We start from the raw sequence: 22,818 nt of genomic DNA, 5'->3' as shown, positions 1-22,818 counted from the left end.
CACATCTCATTCTAACTCCTCCGCATGTTTTGGTTGTAATTGCTAAAGAAAGAGGATCTATATTATTAATGCATATTTTTATTCCATTTACCTATCATCCCAGAAATGTCTACTTCTTTTCTTTTTTTTTTTTTTTTAAATGAATATTTCCTGTTATCTGACAATTGCTGATGTCTCTGCATTTGAAGTGCAGGTTGTGGTGAGGTTAGAGTTAGGGCTTACCATCAGTCAGTCTCTGATGTAGTTATGGTAAGTAGATGCTAAAGATATGTTTGAACTTTGTAACAGTTTTAAAGAAAATTCAGAATGCATAATATACTTATGTAAGTATTACATTTTGTTTTTTCTTTCCTCTTGTTCCTTTTGGAGATTTACTGTGAACTTTTGGTTCTTTGAAGACGTTTTTCTTTCCTGTCCTTTGATACTCAAACTATTTTTTAAAAATTTAGAGATAATCACATTGGCTGTCTTCATTTCATTTCCTTGGACCTGATTTCCTCTTGATTGTAAATTTGTCATTGGGGAATCCTTTTCTTCCTTTAGGCCAAACAGCTGTTTTTTATTTTATTTTATTTTCTTCTTCTCCTTTCCTTTTTCCACTAAGGAGGTCAAGTTCCTTTGGGGGTGGAGGGGAACTTTAGTTCATTACATTCTTTTCTTTTATACCAACATGTACAACAAGGAATCCAAATTGCTTTTGACCTGAGAGTTGCTGTAGTATTTGGAGGTATTCATTTAAATACCTTTGCATTTCCCAATGGTAGCACCTCTTCCAACCTTCAGTTAATACCTAGTTAGCAACTTACTATAGCTAACTTACTTTTATCACTATTCTGATTACATAATTTCATACTAACAAAATTAGTATGTTCTTAGCCATGTGTTAGTTGCATATCAACTATGTGTTAGTTGGTTGCTGAAAATAGTGACATTTGTTTAGCTTTTGTTCCTATTTTTCTGTGCTTTCACATTTCACTTATGAATACCAAGGACTGGTTAACACAAATCATTAATCAAAAGCCTATTTCAGACACTGCCAGTGTTTGGGGCACTGATTATTCCATCTATACAGTATACAATATCTTCGAATTGAGTGGCTCTTTACATGTCTGGTGTTGATAACCAATAGATTTTGTTAGTATGAAATTATGTAATCAGAATAGTGATGAACAATACAGATGCAATTCAGCGCAGAGAACTGTTAGTAAACTTAGGCAAATCAATCTTAGTTTTCATTTAACTTGACAAAACGATAATACATAAAGTAGTGAAACTCACACAGGTTTGCTATATCTTTTGAAAACCAGGATATCGTCCAGGCTCAAGTGATCTTACTTTGCTTCTCTTCATGAAAGGAACAGGACAAACATAATATTCACTGATAACAGAACAGTCTATTTGCTCTTTCTTCCCTCCCTCCCAAGGGTTTGATATGTAGATTAATTTGACTGAACCATACATTATAGAAACACAAATAATTCCATTGCACGTTGGCTGGGAAAGCAATTTTGCTTTCTTTGTATGAAAACTGTTACTTTTTTTGCACTTGAATACTTGATGTCCAAGGCTTTCTTGAAGATGGGAGAGGGAACTAGATCAGCTCCAGTCCTCATATCGCTGCATACTTCTCTAAAATAGGAACATCAACCAGCACTGTTGGCATTTTGAAATAGTGTCTGTCATTCTCTCTGCTCCTTTTTACTCTTCCTCAATAAAAGGGAAGCTGCAAAGCCCAATGACAGTGCAGCATCCCTTGTCCTCGACTTTGTGCTAAAACGATGGGAAAATCCCTGCCTTCCTGTGATCCTGTCTCCAGCCGCTTTTCCTCTCTCTGTGTGCTCTCTTTCTGTTGCTTTGGGGAAAGGTCTGCTATCTCCAGCGATTCATTGATAACGGAATGGGTGAATTCACTGTGAGATGTTGCAAAATGCCCAATGGGAGACTAAGTTCCAATCAAGAAATAACTGATGCTGTATTTCAGCATCCACTTGGCTCTTGCATCTTCAATTCAGGTAAGAAATGAAGAACCGCGGGGAGAAGACTCACAATAAGCCCCTCTCTTTTGAGAGAAGAGAAGGTGTTGGAAATACGGGCAATTGCAGATAGAAAATTACAGGTCTGTGAGGCCTCCTTTCTCTTTGTTTCTATGTGTGCGTTTGCTTGTTTACTTTGTGAACTATCACGCCAGCTTCCAGGCTCAGCACCCTCCGTTCTCTTTGCTGCTGTAGGAATAGCATTGTCACTGCTAAGATGCAATTTACCTTGAGAGACTTCGCTGGAACCCCCTCAGATGTTGCTCTAAGGCAGTGGTTCTCAACCTTGGCTGCACATTAGAACCACCTGGGAATCTTTTTAAAATCCTGATTTCTGGGCCTCACCCTCCAGAAACAGAATTTCCAGAGGATGAGGCCCAGAAACCAGGATTTTAAAAAGATTCCCAGGTGATTCTAATGTGCAGCCAAGGTTGAGAACCACTGCTCTAAGGTATCTAGGCCAACTCTTGTAATAGGAAAGAGCTATTTTCTATGACAAAACTCAGCCGAATTTACTGTCCTGTCACTTGCCAGCTTGGAACTCTGTCCCTCCTGAGGTATGAACATCCCTGCTGAGATGGCTCCGCTAGTCAGGTCACCTAAGATACAGCATCTAACTGGCATGTCAGTTTCACGTGACTTTCCCTAGCCTGATCTTATATACTCTGTGTCTGGCCAAAATTCTCACAGTGACTGCCAATTTGGTGATTTCTGCGATTTTAATCATTAATGCAAGTCCTCTGTTATTCTGTTTCAGAGGAGAGCACCTGGCTAAACCACACATGTCCTTATGTTCCCATATTTCCTCACAGTTCTTGGATTCTAAACTTTGAAAGTAATAAATACCTAGCTCTCTGGAACTTTAGAAAGAGAAAAGCTAAATTAAAAAAGCAAGATGTTTCACATAGCAAGCACACCCATAGATTTCTCTGCCCACATTCAAACCTGGAGGAATGATTAGAATCTTTGACGCCTGAAAGCAACAAAAGATATTTTTAGGTAGGCAAAGGCTTAGGCAGCACACTGCCTCGTTCAGGTGAAAGAAGAGAATGAAGTTGTTTTTACATGCCTTTCTGCCTGAAATTACTGAAATGGTTTAAAAAAAATGAAAACTAACCTTAACTATAAAAAACTAAGAAAGAGCCACATTATCAAACCACGTAATGGCAAAAGATGGATAATCTAAACCTAAATGAATAGGACAAGAACTAATATATATCTCTTCAGAAACTATATATATATGGTTAATTTACTTCAATATAAGTCAGAGGATCCTAAAGGACCCTAATAAAAAATTCTTTACTTGGGAAGATGGGTATTTGGGAATGGGCAATAGGATATAGTATCCAATCCCCCCTCTATAAGACATCAGGGGAAGGAAGGCTTAATGAAGGACATGCCATTTTTAATTGCTTTGAACTGTGGTAATGCAAACATTTCAGGGGAAGCAGCAACAGGGAAATCAGCTTTCTAGCTGCTGAATGATGTTCTTAAGCAGAGATAAGTTAGCATTCAAATATAAAACAGAAATGAGAATGTTCCACGTCTTCACTGTGAATCCCGGGGCTGTACAGTAAAATGGCATTCGATCAGAGAGAGCTACTTGGAAGGCAGCAATGACTTCAGTCTGAAGATGAATTTACCAATTTGGCAGAACGCACTTTATTACATAGAATAATTGAATCAAGGCTGCTCAGTTATTCTCTAACATACTGGCCCCTGTTGTCCCCAAGTAGCCAAAGAATTGAAAAGGTTCTTAAAACTACCAATAGTCCAGCCTGTAAATTAAGTTATAAGAAAATAATTAAACCAGTTTACAATAAAAAAAAATAAGGCCTGAGACAGACAACACCGAACTACTCTTATGCAAAAGGCAACTTTCGAAAGACCTATGGCAATTAATAATGAACTATAGATAGGATAAATCCTGCAAGAGATCTGTGCCTGGATACTTAAAGTTTATTTTTAAAAAAGTTTCAAAAAGGAAAGATGGTGCAAAACAAGCAGTGACACCAGGAAACAAAGAAAAGTTTGAATAAGACACTTTTTTACATGAGTAAAAAATAAAATAAATGAGCTACTTAAAATAAATTATTGAAACTAAATATAAAAATATGATGTGATAAAACAGAATTAAGTTTTTAGAAGGAGCTAAAAGAGGAAATGGAAATCCATATTAAAAGCAGATGGATGTAGAAAAACATTTTTGAAAACAATGATATGGAAGACAGTCCTAAGAGAGAAAGCCCATGTAACTATATGAAATAAGAATAACAAACTGAATATGATGGGATAGAAAATAATAGATAAATAGAGGAAGGCACAAAAGGGTTTTATCATGATGACATTGCTAGTACCTACTATATAGTAGTAATTGTATAAATGTCCAACCAGAAGAAGCTGATCACTAAAGCCATTGACATTTGCAGAACTGAATGGAGAAGTGTCCATAGACAACTTTGTATGGACCACAAAATTTTGAACCAAGCACAAATCATACACATATAAGGAAAATGGAAATGTACTTATAATTATTCAATAACATAATTATAGCATTCATAGATCTTTCTAAAAAAATTACTTAGAGACAGAATCTAGTTGACTGAAATATTAATCCAAAGGGGAAAAAAAACTGTGAATGAGATAGCGTTATGTAAAGACTGGTAGTGAGCATTGTATCTGACAGGAAATGCATCCTCTTTGCAAGTGCTTTTGTTCTATTTGTAAAAATAATGAGCTTAAAACAGTTCAAAAATGAAAGCATAAATACATTTAAAATTTGAAACAATAAAAACAAAATAAGGCAAATTATGATAAAACTGGAAAATAACAGCAAAATTAGAAGCAGACAAATATCTAACCACTTAGACATTTTGAAATGTTTTCTATCTTTGAGTTCCTCTTGGCTCAAACAAGCAAATTTCAGAACAAGGAAAATCAGTGATATGGAAGACAGTCCTAGGAGAGAAAGCCCATGTAACTATATGATTATAACATGCTAATTATAAAAAAATATGTGATACAGATTTAGCTTTACAGAGATAAAATTCATAGCAGTAAACGATCATTACATTGAACTACAAATAATGTAATTTAATTAAGCACTGAAGATAGAAGTTTTACAAAAGGCGAGAAAAACACAATGTAATGAGCAGTAGAAGGTATTGCGATAGAAATGGGTGTAGACTGTGATGCAAGCAGAGATCGCAAGAACAGAGAGACTCAGATATGAAGGGGTTTATAGGATTGGGAAGTTAGTACTTCTGCATCCCAAATAGTAAAGAAAGACTGAAAAAGACCTTGAACAACAGGCCTAATAGATTTCTCACTCGACTGAATTAGTCCTGTGTCAAACGGTATGTTATCTTTGGCCCACACCTACTTAATTTATATGGTTTCAAGGCAGCCACAGTGAAGTCAATTGAGAAGGATCACATTTAGAAAAAAAACTTTGGATGAGGGTAATTAATATATCCTCAAAAAAAAAAAAAAAAAAGGAACAGAAGCCTCATAAAAGTTTGATGAAAGAACATGGTCCTGTCTGGACAAAATGAAAACAATGTTTCACTGCTTAAACCTTAAAAATAATCTTTGGGTCCTCCAAGTGTCTGCTCTGGAAGATTCATAATTGCTACAGACTAGCAACCACTCTGTTTCTCTCCTAAATTCTTCCAAATGGTGACTTCCCCCTGCCCACTCCCGCACTGTTATCTGTGGAGCAAGTAATTTGTTCATAGGTCACTGGGCCCACAGGAGCCTCACTCCCGATCTGATGAAGAGAACTGCCCCCACTTAGAAATCCTGAACTTTGAGATGGGCATTTGGTTATTTCCCTGGAGGAGGAGGTGGCTGCCTTCTTTGGAAAGAAAGATACAAGGTGGAGTTTCAAGAGGAGGTTCTGGTGCTATACCTTAGTTATTCACTGAACATAGTTTCCTTTCTTTCATCCAGTGCATTATAGCTCAGCTCTCCTCCCACGCCTCTCTGGCAATTATTTGTCTATGTGAATGAATTATTTCAAGTGGAATCTGAAGAGAAAGTCGCATGTAATATATATGTTTCTCCAAGGCCTTTTGCCAAAACAAGACTGACTTCATTAGCAGCCTTGGATTAAAAATGGCAGAGCCACAAGCTGGAAAGAGTATGAGTCCTTGAACCACAAAAGAGAGGAAAGCCTTTAATAACCAGAAACCCTTGGTTGTTACTTATACAAATTTATTCTTTTATATTTGAGGCATCATTTCTGGAGATTGCTTCTTATAGAAACTAGTGTTCTCTTATCAATAGATGGTACATTACTTTTATTTTTTTCTATTGTTATAATTTATTCCTTTTTTTCATATGTAAATAACCTAATCTGTATTGCTCTTGGTCCACTGTCTGATTATTTTCTTAGGGTTTCTACATAGAAATTTGCTATATGAGATATAAAATAATTTTAAAGATTTGATAAATATTGCCAAAATTTATTCTAGAAAGATCTTACAAATTTTATAATCTCACCAGAAAAAAAGGGTCACCTTTTTTTGGACTAATATTCTCTTTTCAGTGATTTTTTTTCTCATACAACATATTGCTTCAAGGGTATGAATGCTGATTTCTGTGTATACTAGATACAGATGTCACTGTTTAAATTATTGGAGCTTTATTATATGTTTTAATGTTTGGTAACATGGACATTCACTTGTTTCTTCTCTAAAATGCCTGTTTGTTTCGAGCCATATTCTCTTTTTCTGAACTTTAGAAACGTTTGCTAAGATCCTTAAAAAATTCCATTGGGAATATTATATGAGATTTATTCATTTAGTACATATTTTTTGAAATTTAATATATTTACAATATTTAGCATTTCCAAACAGAAAGATATTTTTATGTTTGCTTTGTTAATCAACCTCAGTACAAATGTGCACTTTTCTTCTTGTACTCAGGCACACTTGCTTTTTAAGTATAAGTCAAACTATTTTATTATTTTCGTTGCAAATATGAATGGAATGCATGCGATTTAAATTTACAGGGCAAACATGTTTTAAAAATCAATTGTACTTAGAATCATTTCTGTGCAAAAGATTTTGCTTTTCTGTAAGCTAACATGAGCCAACAATAACTAAACACATAAAAGACTTGTCTGTTCTATTTGTAGGCTGGTTAATATAGCTACACACTTTCAAACATAGGCATTAATAGTTTCATCACATTTTTACATCAAACTACATCTGAGCACTATGTGTAGTTAAAGTTGCTTTAATTTAAGACAAATTTCAGAAAGTTAAGCTTGTCTAGCACCGGAAGATAAAGATTGGGAAGAATTTAGAAATCAGGCCAAACAGGAAAAATTGTTAAAAACTGGGAATGTTTAGACCACAGAAGGGAAGGCTTGGTATAATAGATGTAACAACGTATGTGAAGAGTTATTCTGTCAAAGGTCTCTGCTGAATGAAAAATCTAGCACCAGAGTCAAAGGTCCAATGACAGAAATATTGATATAATGGTAAGTGAGACATCTTTTGACGACTAGAAATGTACAAAAGTGAGCAGGTTTTTTGTTTTTCCCCCCTTTATCCTGAGCTGAAGCTGGGCAGGCCATCTGTCAAGGACACAGGGTAAAACATTCTTGTACGAGGTCACAGCCTGGCCTCGATGTCCCTACGGTCCCAGCCAGCTGTGATTCTTTCATGAGAGTGTCATGCAGTGAAGGTGGTCCCTATGGTTAGTGGGGCCTCATTTTAGCCGCCTCAGCAGTGAGCGCTAGTGCCAGCTATGATTTTATTCTGTCTGTGCTGTCCAAATTCTGTTTGTGCAGAACAACTCCCTCTCCCCTGCACCTGCAGTTGAAAGTTCAGGTTGCACAATCAGGAGTTTACTTCTCATATTCAAATGGCTCTTCCAACAGCAATACAATTTCCTCTGCCACAATTACATTTTCTCTCCCTTTAAAAAGATCTTGCCATATTATGTGGCAACCATTTTTTAAAAAATCTCAAGTCCTATGCCACAAGTACAGAAGATTAAATAAAATCATGGAATCTGGAATAAAATAATCAGAATAATAGCTCCTTATAATTCAGGGCAGTTAGTGTATCTAGTCTTTTACAATATACTAGCTTATTTAAAAAGCAATCTTATGAGACCATCTTTTTTATAACTAAGCTTCTGAGGTAAAAAAAAATAAATAAATTAAATCTAAGAAATAATGCATTGTGTAGGGACATTATAACTTATAACATCGTCTTTATGTCCTAATTTCTAGCAAATATAAATGTAGTATGTAGGAATTGGCCTCCTAAGACTTGATGAAGATCTTAATTGGAGGGGAGGTGATCATACCATTCACCACAAGCTAATTCACTTGGCATCTGCTTGCTACACTCAGGACCCATCAAAGTCACACCAGGCTGTGGTTGCTTTTTAATTTTTGTATTTGGCAGAAAAAGAACAACAAAAAACACATCAAAATACATTTTAGGATTTCTTAATTTTACTTCAGGGATTAAAACACACACACCATTATCTTAAGTTCCTGACAGGTCTAGAACACTGGGTGATAGCACCTTCTCTTCTTGTGCTGTATCTTGTAATTCAGACTGCCTGGGCTCACTGAGGAAGGAGCTGAAACCCAACAACAGGAGGCATGCAGGAGGCAGCTGATCGATGTTTCTCTCTCCCTCTCCCTTCCTCTCTCCCTAAAATAAACAAGGGGGTGTCCCTCAGCCCAGCCTGCACCCTCTCCAATATCCTGGACCCCTCGGGGAATGTCTAACTGCCGGTATGGGATCGGGCCTAAACTGGCAGTAAACATCCCTCTCACAATGCGGGACCACTGGCTCCTAACCGCTTATCTGCCTGCCTGCCTGATCGCCCCTAACCACTCTACATGCTTGCCTGATTGCACCTAACTGCTCCCCTGCCTGCCTAATCACCCCTAAGCACTTCTGCCTGCCTGATCACCCCTAACTGCTCTCCCCTGCTGGCCTGATCGCCCCTAACTGCTCTTCCCTGCTGGCCTGATCGCCCCTAACTGCTCTCCCCTGCTGGCCTGATCGCCCCTAACTGCTCTTCCCTGCTGGCCTGATCGCCCCTAACCGCCTCTGTCTCAGCCTCCGTCACCATGGCTTTGTCCAGAAGGATGTCTGGAAGAATGTCTGGAAGATGTCCAGTCTAATTAGCATATTACCCTTTTATTAGTATAGATAATAAAGCAATAATAATAAATGCTAACATTTCTTAAGCACTTGGTACCTCACACTGTTTTATTCTTTTTTATATTTTTAATAACTAACATCTTACAAATTGAGTCCTTTTTTAAAATATGTTTGTGCACCAGGCCTCTAGTTGTTATTATAAAAAGGAAAACAATCACCCTGGCCAGGTGCTTCAGTTGTTCTCACATTGATGTTTCTCTCTCAAATCAATAAACATATCCCTGGGTAAAGATTAAAAAATAAAAAGGAAAACAGTTAATTATAAAGCCAACTGTATATCAGTATTTATGGAAATGTTTGTTTAATCACCTAAATAATAGTTTTGACAGAGGGTCTCTTTCTGCTTTCTACAGATTCAGACTTTTTGGGTAGATTCAATTCTAGATATAGGCAGCTTTTGTTGTACATCAATCACTCGCATCAGAATCCTAAGACCCAAACTAGCTTTTTAGAGTTAGAATCTTTCTGTTGTAAAGGCAAAGAAAGGGGAAGATGTTATTTACAATATCAACAGCTTATTTATTTCAAAGATCAGGCTTTCTGCTTCCAGAAAATTTTGTTTATATTGTCCTCTTTCACTATTGTCCCTTTTAGAAAATGAATGAATATAGCTAGGAGAAAAAAATAATCTTTAGAAATCATCTTCAGTTTAAGCATAAAGCATTTACTTTGATTTACAAACAGAACTGTCAGGAAAAAATGTTGCAAATTTTCATGAAAGTTGAGCTTCAGGTGTAGATAAATATTAAAGAAAAAAGATGGGCTATTACTAACACTTTCAACAGTTATAAATATGCATACTGCTAAAGAGTTAATGTTATTATTCTAAGCCAATGGTAAGAAACTGATGAAATATTTTTATCCTTTGTACATCTGACCTTGTATGGCGTTCACTCCCATGACGTGCAGCGCATCTAGAACCGGCCTTGCTTGGCATGCTTTATTACCCAGGAATACATCCTTCTCCTGGGAAACTACGGGGATTCTGCTTCATGTGGGAAGAACGTTTTCTTTTAATAATAAAATGTATTTACTAGATTTTAAAAATACATTTGTATTTTTGGAATTAGTCAAGTGGACTGATTTTTTTATTGTTGGTACATCGAATTGAATGTATTCTCCCATATTTAGTCTGCAGCCTTACCTCTCAAATCAGTTGTGTCATGTGCCAAAATCATTATCTTTCCCCCAATCACTATATTACTTTTTGTTGTTGTTGTTAATCCTCACCTGAAGATATTTTTCCATGGATTTTTTAGAGAGAGCAGAAAGGAGGAGGAGAGACAGAGAGAAACATCCATGTGAGAGAGACACATCGATTGGTTGCCTCCCACACGGGCCCGGAGGAGGGTCAGGGATCAAGCCTGCAACCGAGATACATGCCCTTGTCAGGAACCGAACCCAGGATCCTTCAGGCTGGGGTTGACGCTCTATCCACTGAGCAACACCAGCTAGGGCACTATGTTTCTTTATATGACAGCAAATGGTCACCTGGGAAGTGATAATAGAAAGTCTTTAAAGACTTTAAGTTTTCACTTAGAAAAGAGTTTTCCTTTTACCTGTAGGTGATTCTTTGCATTATGAAAGCAGATGGCCTTCTGATGTGAGGGCATCATCTCCAGAATAGTTATATTCTACTTTATCACACGTTCACTTAAAAATGTCATGGCACTTACTCAACACCACCAAACACCAGCATTGTGGCAAGAATTAGGGTACAAAGGTGAAAATTTTTCTTGCTCTCAAAGAACATACCATCTGATTGACCTCCAGTTGGAGGGAGGAGAGAAGCAGATAACAAGTTGTATAAACTGATTAATATTCTTTGAGAATTTATGTCAGGCCATCCACACACTTCTCTGACTACTCAAGCTGTAAAGTAATTACATTATTTGTAACATTAGAGCAAAAAAATATTTTTATGCCATATTTTGTGCTTTCTTCAGTTATAAAAGTTATGCATGAACACAATTACAAATAATTTTAAAAATACAAAAAAAGACATACAAGCTAGAGGATAAAGATCTTGCCTCTCACTTCCTCTTCCCTCTCTCTCCAACTTCCTTGCCGAAAGGCAAAAAGTACTAACAGTTCAGGATGTTTCATTTGCAAGATTTGGTTACAAGGAATAGATGTCAATGTGTGTCTTTCCATTCAGGAGCATAGGGTTTGTGTTGCATTTGGATAATTTTCTATTATGTTTTCTAATTTCTTGTTGCTAATTTATGGAAAAGCTGTTTAGATTTTTATAATTTTGAACAACATTATTATCTGCTCATATTTTAAAAATATGTTTAAATTGACTCACTCTATGTTCTATAAATGCCACTGACCCACAATTACATGGTCATTCTATTCAATGCTGTTTTTCCCTGTTCATTTTCTTACTGTGCTCTTTGAGGTCAATATTGGTTAGATGATATTTTAGTCAGGATATTTTTGGTTGCAGATAACATTTTGTTACCGTATTGCTTGTATTGTTATTGCAAAGAATACATTTAACTTGAAAAAAAAATGTAGGTAAAAAGAGGAAGTTATTAGGAGAGCCCAACAGCTGGCAGCTGGCCTGAAGTCACTGCAACTCGGCCCGAAGGACACGAAACCAGTAACTGCAGCGCAGCCAGGGCTCATTCTCTCACAAACTCATTTTAAATTTTCTTTTCATTTAGGCCTCATTTTTGGCAGCTATTGATCGCCCCCTCATTGACAGGGACCATATATGCAGAGAGCTTCATGTGTCCTGTCTCGAGGCTTCTGCCATTAGTTGGAACTGAATCTCTTTCTTCAGCTTCAGTTTGAAAAACAAAAATGAAAACAAAACCTGAAAGAGAATGATTGGCTCGGCTCGGCTCACATGCTCAACCTTAAACAATGAACTGGGGTGACCCCCTTCATCTCTACCATATAGCTGTGTTGCCATGGGGAGCAGTACCCCACAGAAGGGGATTATTTTTCCTAGAGGAAATGAATGGTGCTAAGCAGACAAACAAAGGATGCCCATGACAGTGGGCCACCTAATCTTATTAGTAACTTTAATGGGATTGCATTTGAAAAATGTTTTTCTATGATCTGTATAAATGCTATAATATTTTGGTAGATACATTTTAACAAGCTAAGGAATTGGTTTTAAAGTTTGTTTTTAGTGTGGTTTTATCATTTCTTTAGATGACCTCAGGGATTGTATCTTAATATCTATTCATGTCATTTTATTTATTTAGCCTTTTTCTTCTTCCTTCCCTCTCTCCCACTTTCCCTCCCTCTCTTGAACCTTGACCAATTTTAAGATTTGGGAAACAACTCTCAAAAGAACTATGACAATTCCTGGGGTGGTATTTCACCAGTAATCCCAAGCAAGAGACATGAAAAAAGAGAACAATCTTCAACTATCCTAAACACAAGATTAGCAGCAGGCAGAGATGAAGGAAACAAACCTGGACCAGACCTGGAGGACACTCACATGCCCCTCCCCTTCTCATCCTAGAACACTCCTGCCTTGCTGTCATTCAGGGAGTCAGATGGTCCTCAGGTACTGGGAGGTACATCAGCTGAATAAAGCCTATCCTATCTAATAATAGACAAACATGGTAACTGACTATACCTTCGCTATGCCTCCCATTGGCTAATCAGCATGATATGAAAATTAACCCAACGAAGATGGCCACCGGCAGCCACGCAGGTGAAGCGAGCAGGAGGCTTGCTTGCTCCAGTGAAGGAGGAAGCCAAGGTTCCCCACCTGCCGTGGCCGACTCTGAGCTCCGAAAGCAACAAAGTTTCAATTATAGAAGCAAAACAAACCCCAGATACCTGCTTTCAGCAGTCTGTGGCCTCGGAGCTGGAGCGAGCAGGAGTCGGCTCTCATCTCCAGTGACGGCAACAAAGTTTCAATTATAGAAGGTAAATAAATCCCAGAATAAAAAAAAAAAAGAAAAAAAGGAGAGGCTGGGAGCTTCAGTCACCGGCCAGCCTGAAAACAGCCCTCAGCCCCTCACCCAGCCTGGCCAGGCACCTCAGTGGGGACCCCTACCCTGAAGGGGGTGTGACCAGCTGCAAACAGCCATCAGCCCCTCACCCAGGCTGTCCAGGAACTCCAGCGGGACCCCCACCCTGATCTGGGACACCCTTTAGGGCAAACCAGCTGGCCCCCACCAGTGCACCAGGCCTCTATCCTAAATAGTAAAAGGGTAATATGCAAACTGACCCTAACAGCAGAAAGACTAGGAATAACTGGTCACTATGACACACACTGACCACCAGGGGGCAGATGCTCAATGCAGGAGCTGCCCCCTGGTGGTCAGTGCGCTCCCACAGGGGGAGCTCTGCTCAGCCACAAGCCAGGCTGATGGCTGCCAGTACAGCAGTGGTGGTGGGAGCCTCTCCTGCCTCCTCAGCAGCGCTAAGGATGTCCGACTGCAGCTTAGGTCTGCTCCCCGCTGGCAAGTGGACATCCCCCAAGGGCTGCCGGGCTGCCAGAGGGATGTCTGATTGCCATCTTAGGCCCAATCCCCTGGGGAGCAGGCCTAAGCCAGCAGGTGGTTATCCCCCGAGGGGTCCCAGACTGCAAGAGGGCACAGGCTAGGCTGAAGGACCCCCCCCCCGCCCCCCCGAGTTCACCAGTTTTTTTGCACCAGGCCTCTAGTTCTTTATATTTAGATCTTTCAAATGACTTCATAATATTCATAAATGCTCTATCAATGAGCAATTTTTGCATTCCAGGGGAAAAATCTCCTTAGTGACAAGAAGTATTCCAATTTACAGCTAAACTGTACTTTGAGTTTTACTTATATTTTTGTCTCTTTTTATCAAAAAGATTAGATTTTTTGTAATGCTAGCCATTTGCATTTTGACATGAAGATTTTGCAACCCTGAGATGCCTTTTTTATTATTCTGCTTTCTAAAAAATGTTCTACATTTCAGGACTTAACTATACTTTGATGGTTTTGGAAGACTTCCAAATAAAGCTGTTGGGGTTTGATGCATTTAAAAGGGATAGAATCTTTTAAATGTCTATAATTTTACACTCTTATCAGATCAATCTGGTTATTGCATATTTTCCTCACACCTCAATTTCTTATTTTTGGAATTTATAGATGAAAAGTATAGAGTTATGTTATTTTTCCATTCTTAAAGCCATTTGTGTCTTCTAACTTTTTTTTTTTTGCACTAGACCAGTGGTTCCCAACAGTTTTTTGGCCATGCCCCTGCTAAGCATCTCTAAAATCCTGATGCGACATGCACCCCCCTTGTGACATGTAATTCTTATTATTCAAAAAGTGAACTATTCACGCGGAGGAAGCCTGAAAGGCCATTAACTTGGTCTAAACAAGCTTCCAAAGAACATGGCATCCATGAAAGAGAAAAATGAAAAGAACAAAAGGACAGTTGAAGTACTGAGGAAGAAATCACTGAAAAGTTGTTAAAAATAATATGAAGTGATATGAAAAAATAAAAAATAAAGTTTCAAAACATATAATAGAGAACTGAAACGCATAAATATGTCACAATATATATTTATATACTGTATATGAGGCCCCTCGAACCATAAAAAATGCAAAAAATTCACTGTTAATAACTCATTCTTGAATTGCCCCCCTTAAAAATAAGATTGCCTCCCTGTGGGGCATGTGCCCCACCTTGGGCACAACTGAACTAGATTCTTAAAAAAAACAGCTATTGCTTTTATGAATCTACTAGTGGCCTGGCCCAGTGTATGAATTCGTGTACATTGAAAAGAAATTAATTAGAAGAAATATTTTAATACCGCTATTCGCCCTTTCTCTATAGTAGAAGTATCAACCAAACTCACGATTGACAATGACAGATCAAAACACATGCATGCGATTGGCACCAGTGAGAGCTTTATATATATAGATAAACTTGCTTAATTAGACCTGCTCTCTGATTTAGTTAAACTTTTTCCAGCCCAGTGAAGCACCACAACATCTCTTTCAGGTAATTGTCAGCAACACAGCAGTAAATATTAACACAAGCAGATTATTATTGTAGATCACACAGGGAGAACAAAGGGTGAAATATTTAACTGTAGCAGTGTTTGATTGTATTCTGTGCAGTGAGAAAACCTGCAGTCATTTTCAAGATTCACCATTTCTTACTTCTTTTCAGTTGGGTCAAGTTTCTAAGCTTTCTAAATCTCCATTTTCCAGCTAATTAAAAGAAAATAGGATTCCACTAAGTCTCCTATCTACCTACTCCAGGACTTCTGTGAAGATCAAATGATACGAGGCACGGGAAAATGCTTCACAGACTTTTGGTTAAAGTGTAAAATGTTTCCACCTGGCTATAAAGCAAGTTGTGTTCCTGGGCTGAAGAAACTCCAAGGAGGCTAGTCGTTAGGGAGAGGAAGCCAGCCATTGCTATGTGACGTCATTACATGGATGGTCAGACACTTAGCATATTAGCCTTTTCTATATATAGATTATTGGTCCTCTCACTGTTATTTATTTATTTATATTTTTAATCTTTATTAATTTCTTCCTTTGGGAGTTGAGTCTTACTGTTACCTTTTTTTTGATCCTTGAAGTGAATGTCTAAGTTTTTAGGTTCTTTTTTGTTTTCTAATGTATATGTTTGGGATTACAAATTACTCAACACCTTTTAGCCTTGTTCTGCAGGTTTATGGCATGTTGTGCTTTTGTAAACAATCTCTAATTTTAAAATTTATAGTCTCTGTAATCCTATTAGCATGTTAAAGTGTGTTTTACATTTTTAAGAGGATAATTTACAGTGAATTTTTTTTTTTTTTTAAATTTTCCATCAACTCATATTCTGGCAATGTTGGAAGCAAGAATGAGTCTTGTGTAAATAATCTGTCTTCTTCAGCTTTCTAGGAGTTTATCTGAACTATTATATTTTTTCTTTGTTTCTTCCATTCTCTTTGTTCTCATCTTCAGGAACTGTTATTATATAGACGTTCCCATTGAGCCTACCCCTCCACTTGTCTCATGTCAATTTACTCTGCATCCTCTTTGACTTCCTTCTGAGGGGATCCATTGGCATTATCATTGGTTCACTCAGTTTTTAGTTAAATGCATTCTGCTATTCACTCTATGATTTTTGTAATTTTAGCAGAAATTTTTATAATTCTAATTTTTTATTATTATTTTTTTCTTAATGCCAATCTTTCTAAGGATGCTGAAGCCTAACAAATTTCTTTGTGGATGTTTATTATAGTTATTTAAAATTACTTTTTGACTTATCTTTAACTGTTTCTTGAATACAGACATTCTATTGGAATGTTTATTCTAAGCTCCATTTAAAATTATGTTTCTTTAGTGGAAGAAATATTTTTCATATCTACAGTTATTTTACCTCTCTAAACTTACTGCAAAAATTTCTCTCTTGCATTAGATTATTCAAAGAGCCAGCTTTTGATTTTATTGTCCTGCTAATGATCAATAAAGGAAGCCCGGCTTCTGCATGTTTGAGTGTGTGTTCTCTAGAATGAAGAGTCCTAGTTCTTCATTTTGTTTCTCATTATTTGGGGGCACAGCCTTGATTTCACAGCTTGTTTACTCAATTTACAATTACCTCATCCATAAGAAAACTCAGTTCTATTTGGAGAACATAATGCCAATTTTTACCTCAGGGCAATTCTGACATTCACATGAAAGTGATAGAAATTCTTTTGATGTACATGACTCATCCATTTTCCCAGCCAACACTGCCTCTGATCATGTAGTGATATTGGATTTACTTTTCATGAAGCATATCTACACTAATAAAAGAGAAAAATGGTAATTGGCGTACGGCGATACCTTTTTCATTGGCTAATCAGGGCTATATGCAAATTAACTGCCAACTAAGATTGGCAGTTAACTGCCAACTAAGATTGGCAGTTAACTGCCAACAAGATGGCGGCTAATTTGCATATGTAGGCACAATGCAGGGAGGCGAAAGGGAAAGCTGGAAGAAGCCCCCTGCCACTGAAAGTGATCTGAAACCCAGGGGGGAGCTAAGAGCTGGGGGGCAGGGCAAAGGCGGCCCTGGGGCCTGGGGCCGCCTTTGCCCTGCCCCCCAGCCATGATCGGAGAATCAGGCGCCTTTGCTGCCCTGGCCAGTGATAGCAGGAAGTAGGGGTGGAGCCAGCGATGGGAGCTGGGCACGGTCGAAGCTGGCAGTCCCGGGAGCTAGGGGTCCCTTGCCAGGGCCTAAAGTGAAGCCCACGATCGTGGCGCCCCCCGCTGCCACTGCGGGTCCCCACTGCCTGGGCCGGACGCCTAGGCCAGAGGCGTTAGGCCTGGGCAGGGGCGGAGCCTGCAACCGCGGGGAGCTGGGGGTCCCTTGCCCAGGCCTGACACCTCTGCCGGAGGCCTCAGGCCTGGTCAAGGGGCCAATCTGGTGATTGGTGATCGGAGGGTGATGAGGGTCAACTCCTCTGGCCGAGGCATCAGGCCTGGGTGGGGGGCGGAGCTGGGGATTGGGGGGATATGATGGTCCCCTTGCCCAGGCCTGAAGTCTGGGTCAGAGGCATCAGGCTTGGGTGGGGGGTGGAGCAAGTGATCAGAGGGAGATGGGAGTCCCCTGCCCAGGCATGATTTCTGGGCCAGAGGCCTCAGGCCTGGGCGGGGGCCAGAGCCAGTGATGGGGGGAGATGGGGGTCCCCTGTCCAAGCCTGACACCCCTGGCGGAGGCATCAGGCCTGGGCAAGAGGCCGATCAGGCGATCGGAGGGTGATGGGGGTCAACCCCTGAGGGCTCCCAGTATGTGAGAGGGGGCAGGCTGGGCTGAGGGACACTCTCCCCCCCTCCCCACCCAGTGCACGAATTTCATGCACCGGGCCCCTAGTATATATATATATATATATATATATATATATATATATATATAATCCCCACAAAATGTATACACACTTTAACAGTTAATAGCTCAATTGATATCTCTCTTTTCAGATTTAACCAATTGGAATCAATAATGGCAGCCAAAGTGTGTAAACTTTTTTGGGACACCCTGTATATATATATATGAAATGTTTGTGTATTTATTATTTATTGCCTCTGTAAATTTTGTGTGGTCATTCTGGCCCTGTTTACTTTGTATGTTCCAGAAATTCTTACTCTTCTTCTCAGCTGAGAGCATCCTTCCAGGATTTGCGATTCTGCTATTACTTTTGTCTATTTTTACATTTCTTTAATAATTTCAAAGAAATTTTTTATAGAATTGAAAGAAATTCATGTGTTCATTTATTTATATTTCTAAATGGAATTGAATTATATGATATTTTACTTACTGAAAATAATTATTTCCTTTAGGATGATAATTTCAACATGTTCTGTGTTTTGGATTGAATGTGTTTTCCCCAAATTCATGTTGAAGCCCTAGCTCCAATATAATGGTACCAGGAGATGGGGCTTTTGGGAGGTATTTAGGTTTAGATGAGCTCATGAGGGTGGGGTCCCCATAATGGCATTTGTGTCCTTATCAGAAGAGGAAGAGACACTAGAGTTTCCTTTTTTCCATGTGAAGATACAGGACAAGGATAGACATCTGCAACATCCAAAGAGGGCTCTCATCGGGAACTCAGTCTGTGGCACCTTGACTGTGGACTTCTCAGCCTCCTGGATTGTGAAAAATAAGTATCTGCTGTGTAAACCACCCTTTCTATTCTTTTGTTTTGATGGCTGGAGCTGACTAACAGTCTAATACAAACTTTTTTTTGAATATTTCTTAAATGTTTTAAATTATTGTAAAGCTATTTTATTTCATATGCCACTGGCTTAAATTTGTTTATTCACTCCACCATAAGAATCCTTCTAAGGCTGACTTTAATTTCCTTAGACTTCTTTATGGAAGGTATTGGAGCAAATGATGAGATATTCTCTACTTACAAATGTTTCTGAGACTGTCTCCATTCATCATCAACTACTTGTGTCGTGTTGAGCAAGTTACTAAGCTCCCTGTGCTTTGACTTGGCACTTGAGTTAGATAGAACAGTGTCCTTCAAACTTCAGTATGAATTGTCTGGGTAGCCTGTTAAAATGCAGATTCTGACTTGTAGATCTTGGATATAGCCTGATAATCTGTATTTCTGGCAAGCAACCAGGCCATGCTGGTGTTCCTCTGTGGGCTGCATTCTGAGGATCAAAACTAAATATATTCTAATTTCTTTTCAGCCATTTGCACACATCAATTAAACGGAGTTCTTAATAGAATACAAAGTGCCAGTCAGAAGCAGTGACTCCAATCTTATCTCCCTAGGATCTCTTTTCTGTTCTCAGGGCAAGATAATCTCACAGAGTAGAGGTGGCTGGTGATGGAACAACATTTATGTGTCTTGGACCATAGTTTGATTTCAACTAGGCTCCCATTATATTTGTCCTCCCAGCCCAAAGGGGATCAGCCTAGATCTAAAAAGGGGTCTCAGTGTGTCATGGGCGAGAGCAGAATGGGCACTGTGACTATCTCATGCCATCACATTGTTGTCAAAAAGAGGGACCTGGACCTTTATGGTTCTTCCCTAAGTGGTTACATTAGAGCAGATACTTTCTTGCCTATTGAGTTCTCACCACTAAGACCTGTTCTTCAGGATGAGTATCTTCCTTCCCGTTGGCCCAGCAGCTGTACCTTGCTAAGGGACATACATGTCTATCCCCTAAAAATAATTGTGGCTACACTTTGCTGACCAACTCAAAAGTGCGATTTTCTAATCAAATTACTTCTTGTTTGGAAACTGGCAAGAGCCTTGTTCTTCCTTTTTCTTTTTTCATTTCTTTATGACAGGAAAAACTAACAGCAAATTTAAGACATTTATTTCTTATATATTTCAGACCAACAAAAATTATAATTTGAGTTTTATATATTTCCTACATTGATGTATAAGTAATTTTTAGACTTCTGTTTTTTATTCCACTGTTAAACTGTAAGTTGTTGTTTTGGGTGTTTCCCCCCCCCCCAGACATTGTGCCTTTGTTTCTTTGATACAACATATAGTTTCAGTATAATATTCTATATACAGTGGGACTCACATTATATTTTTGATCAAATGAGCTTTATTTATTTATTTATTAATATATTTTTATTGATTCCAGAGAATAAATGGGAAACAGAGATAGAAACATCAATGATGAGAGAGAATCATTGATCGGCTGCTTCCTGCACACCCCACACTGGGGATTGAGCCCACAACCCAGGCATGTTCCCTGACTGGGAATTGAACTGTGACCTCCTGATTCATAGGTCGATGCTCAACCACTGAGCCATGCCAGCTGGGCTCGATCGAATGAGTTTTAGATTCCAGTTTAGTAAATATTTTCCACCGAGAATCAATGTACACAGAGAATGACTAATGACTAATAATTGCCTGCTAAGTTGGCTATAGCAATGGATAAATTATATTCTTAGGTTTTTCCTTATCCTAAATGTTACAGAAAATCTATGTCATATTTTATGGTGATTAGTAGCTTTTGCCAGGTGTGTGTGTGTATGTGTGTGTGTGTGTGTGTGTGGTGTGTGAGAGAAAGTTCAAAATCAGACAGAGTCTAGTGTACTACAAGTAAGCAGAACTCTTGAAATAACTTTCTAAATGATATAGACTGTTTAAAATAATATGGTAAAATGGGATCAAGGTTAGTGGACACAGAGTATGGTAATAAATGCTAAAATGAGATCACCAAGTTCATAGATGACAAATAATAATGGAATAATAAAATACATAACATACATGAAAATTATTTTAAGTAATGGTAAGAAATAGAAGGGAAGAGATCACGCCATCTTTACCAAGGAACATAGACTCTACTAAATCCAGAAAAGTCCACGAATCATATCAGATTTATTTATTTTTTAAATTTACATAGCATTTCCCCAGATCTCACTTGCTATAACCACTCTTTAGATACCACAGAGAAGTGTTAGAAAATCTCCTTCAGTTGAATAATCCTATGTTCTAAGTCATCTTCTAGACTTGATGGCTCAAGATAATTATTGGTAAAAATCTCTTCTACTGAGGTTAAAATGAGTAAACAGCAGGTATTCTCAACACTGCCTGCACTGCCTTCCTCTGAGTGTTCCTGGAAATGGCAAGATCAAGTTCTGATAGCAGTGAGCATAATATTTGAGGAAATCTCAGACTTATTGAGCATGAATTAGATAAAGAAAGTGCAAGTCTCACATTGATTCCGGTTAATGAGGAATGTAATAAAGAACATCAAATGGAACCGTGTGTTTCTTCAATTCTCAGAAGCCAAATGAAAGACGCCTAGGGCAAATGATAAAGTTTATTTTCCTCAAATGAATGAACAATTCAAAGCTTGCCCACAGCAATCCTTTCCTTGTCAACCATTTTGCTTTCGATTAATAAAGTGCATCTCAATACTTTACAGAGCTGGTGCCCACAATTGAATTTTAGTATCAATGGCAAGAAAATAGAGGTTCATATGAGGCTCAGGGAACATACTTACTCTGAAGAAAAACAAGTGAGTGAGGGGTACAGAGACAGTGTGAAGAGCATTGCTGAGACACCACAGGAGGCCACACTGCAGTCATGTTCATGTTTGGGGGAAATGCAAGCTGATGACCAAGAGGGCAAGGAGTGAGAAAAGTTGTCAGATGAGTAAGAGAGAGGGAGGGACGAGTACAGTTGAAGGGACAACTTCAGCTCAGGAGGCCATGTTGGCAGCAGGGTCAAGAATTGCTTCAGGAGCCATGCAATCTAAGGCTGCGAATTCATGCCCCATTTCTATTCCTGCTGAGAACTTTCTGTGGCAAACATCTGGTGTCAGGGGGTGTGTGGTCCATGGCAGACCTCTCCTGGCAGACAAAAAGGGTGGGGTTCGCCTGCAGGTCCATGCAGGTCAGGCCTGGGTGTCTGACAGTGCCAAGAAGAGGATCTCTCTCTGGCTGATACCCGCCTGCACTTGGAAGATACTATGTTATGCACTGAGTGTGTTAAGAGGAATGAAAGGGTGATGGGAAGATTAACTAAAACAAGGAAGAAAAAACAACCTGGTTTGAACACCCTCAACAAATAGTGGAGTGCTCACAGCTCAATTAACTTGTAACCCAGTGATTGCTGCGCTCGGTCCGGGACATCCTCAGCGCTGCCTGAAGCCTTGAGAACAGATGTTAATGCCTGGATTCTGTCCTTGAGGTTTGCCAAAAAGTGACCCCCACTGCTGCTTCAGGTGGTCAGCTATACAGAATATAACTTGGTTTTGTTTTAGTTAATAGTTCTTTTCCTTAGCAGTTTTAGGCTTTCAGAGAAATGGGACAGAAAGGAAGAGTTCCCCAAATTTTTCCCCCAATTTCCTCTACTATGAACACCCTGCACCAGAATGGTACATTTGTTGAACTTACATCGACCCATCATTATCACCGAAAGCCCGCAGTTGACGCTAGGGTTCACTCTGTGTGTTTTACATTCCATTCTGTGGGCTTTGACAAATACATAATGAGATGTATCCACCATTATAGAGTCACACAAAATAGTTTCACTGCCCTAAAAATTATGTTCTTCTATTTGACACTCCCTATTCCCAACCCCTGACCCACTGATATTTTTACTGTACCCATAGCTTTGCCTTTCCCAGAATTCCATACAGTTTGAATCATATGGTAGCCTTTTCATATTCACT

General features: G+C 38.8%; 1 pseudogene across 1 annotated transcript; it reads left to right on the top strand.

Annotated features, from left to right (window-relative positions):
- Positions 1 to 1,897: 1,897 nt before the first annotated feature.
- LOC308511643 (developmental pluripotency-associated protein 2-like) lies at positions 1,898 to 22,215 on the top strand (annotated as a pseudogene). The gene is made up of 2 exons: positions 1,898 to 2,012; positions 21,462 to 22,215. The product of its transcript is annotated as a developmental pluripotency-associated protein 2-like (transcript).
- Positions 22,216 to 22,818: the final 603 nt, after the last annotated feature.

The sequence above is a fragment of the Myotis nattereri genome, assembly GCF_964212035.1.
Source record: "Myotis nattereri genome assembly, chromosome: 2".
Lineage (NCBI taxonomy): Eukaryota > Metazoa > Chordata > Mammalia > Chiroptera > Vespertilionidae > Myotis > Myotis nattereri.
This window is presented reverse-complemented; position numbering and strand designations above follow the sequence as displayed.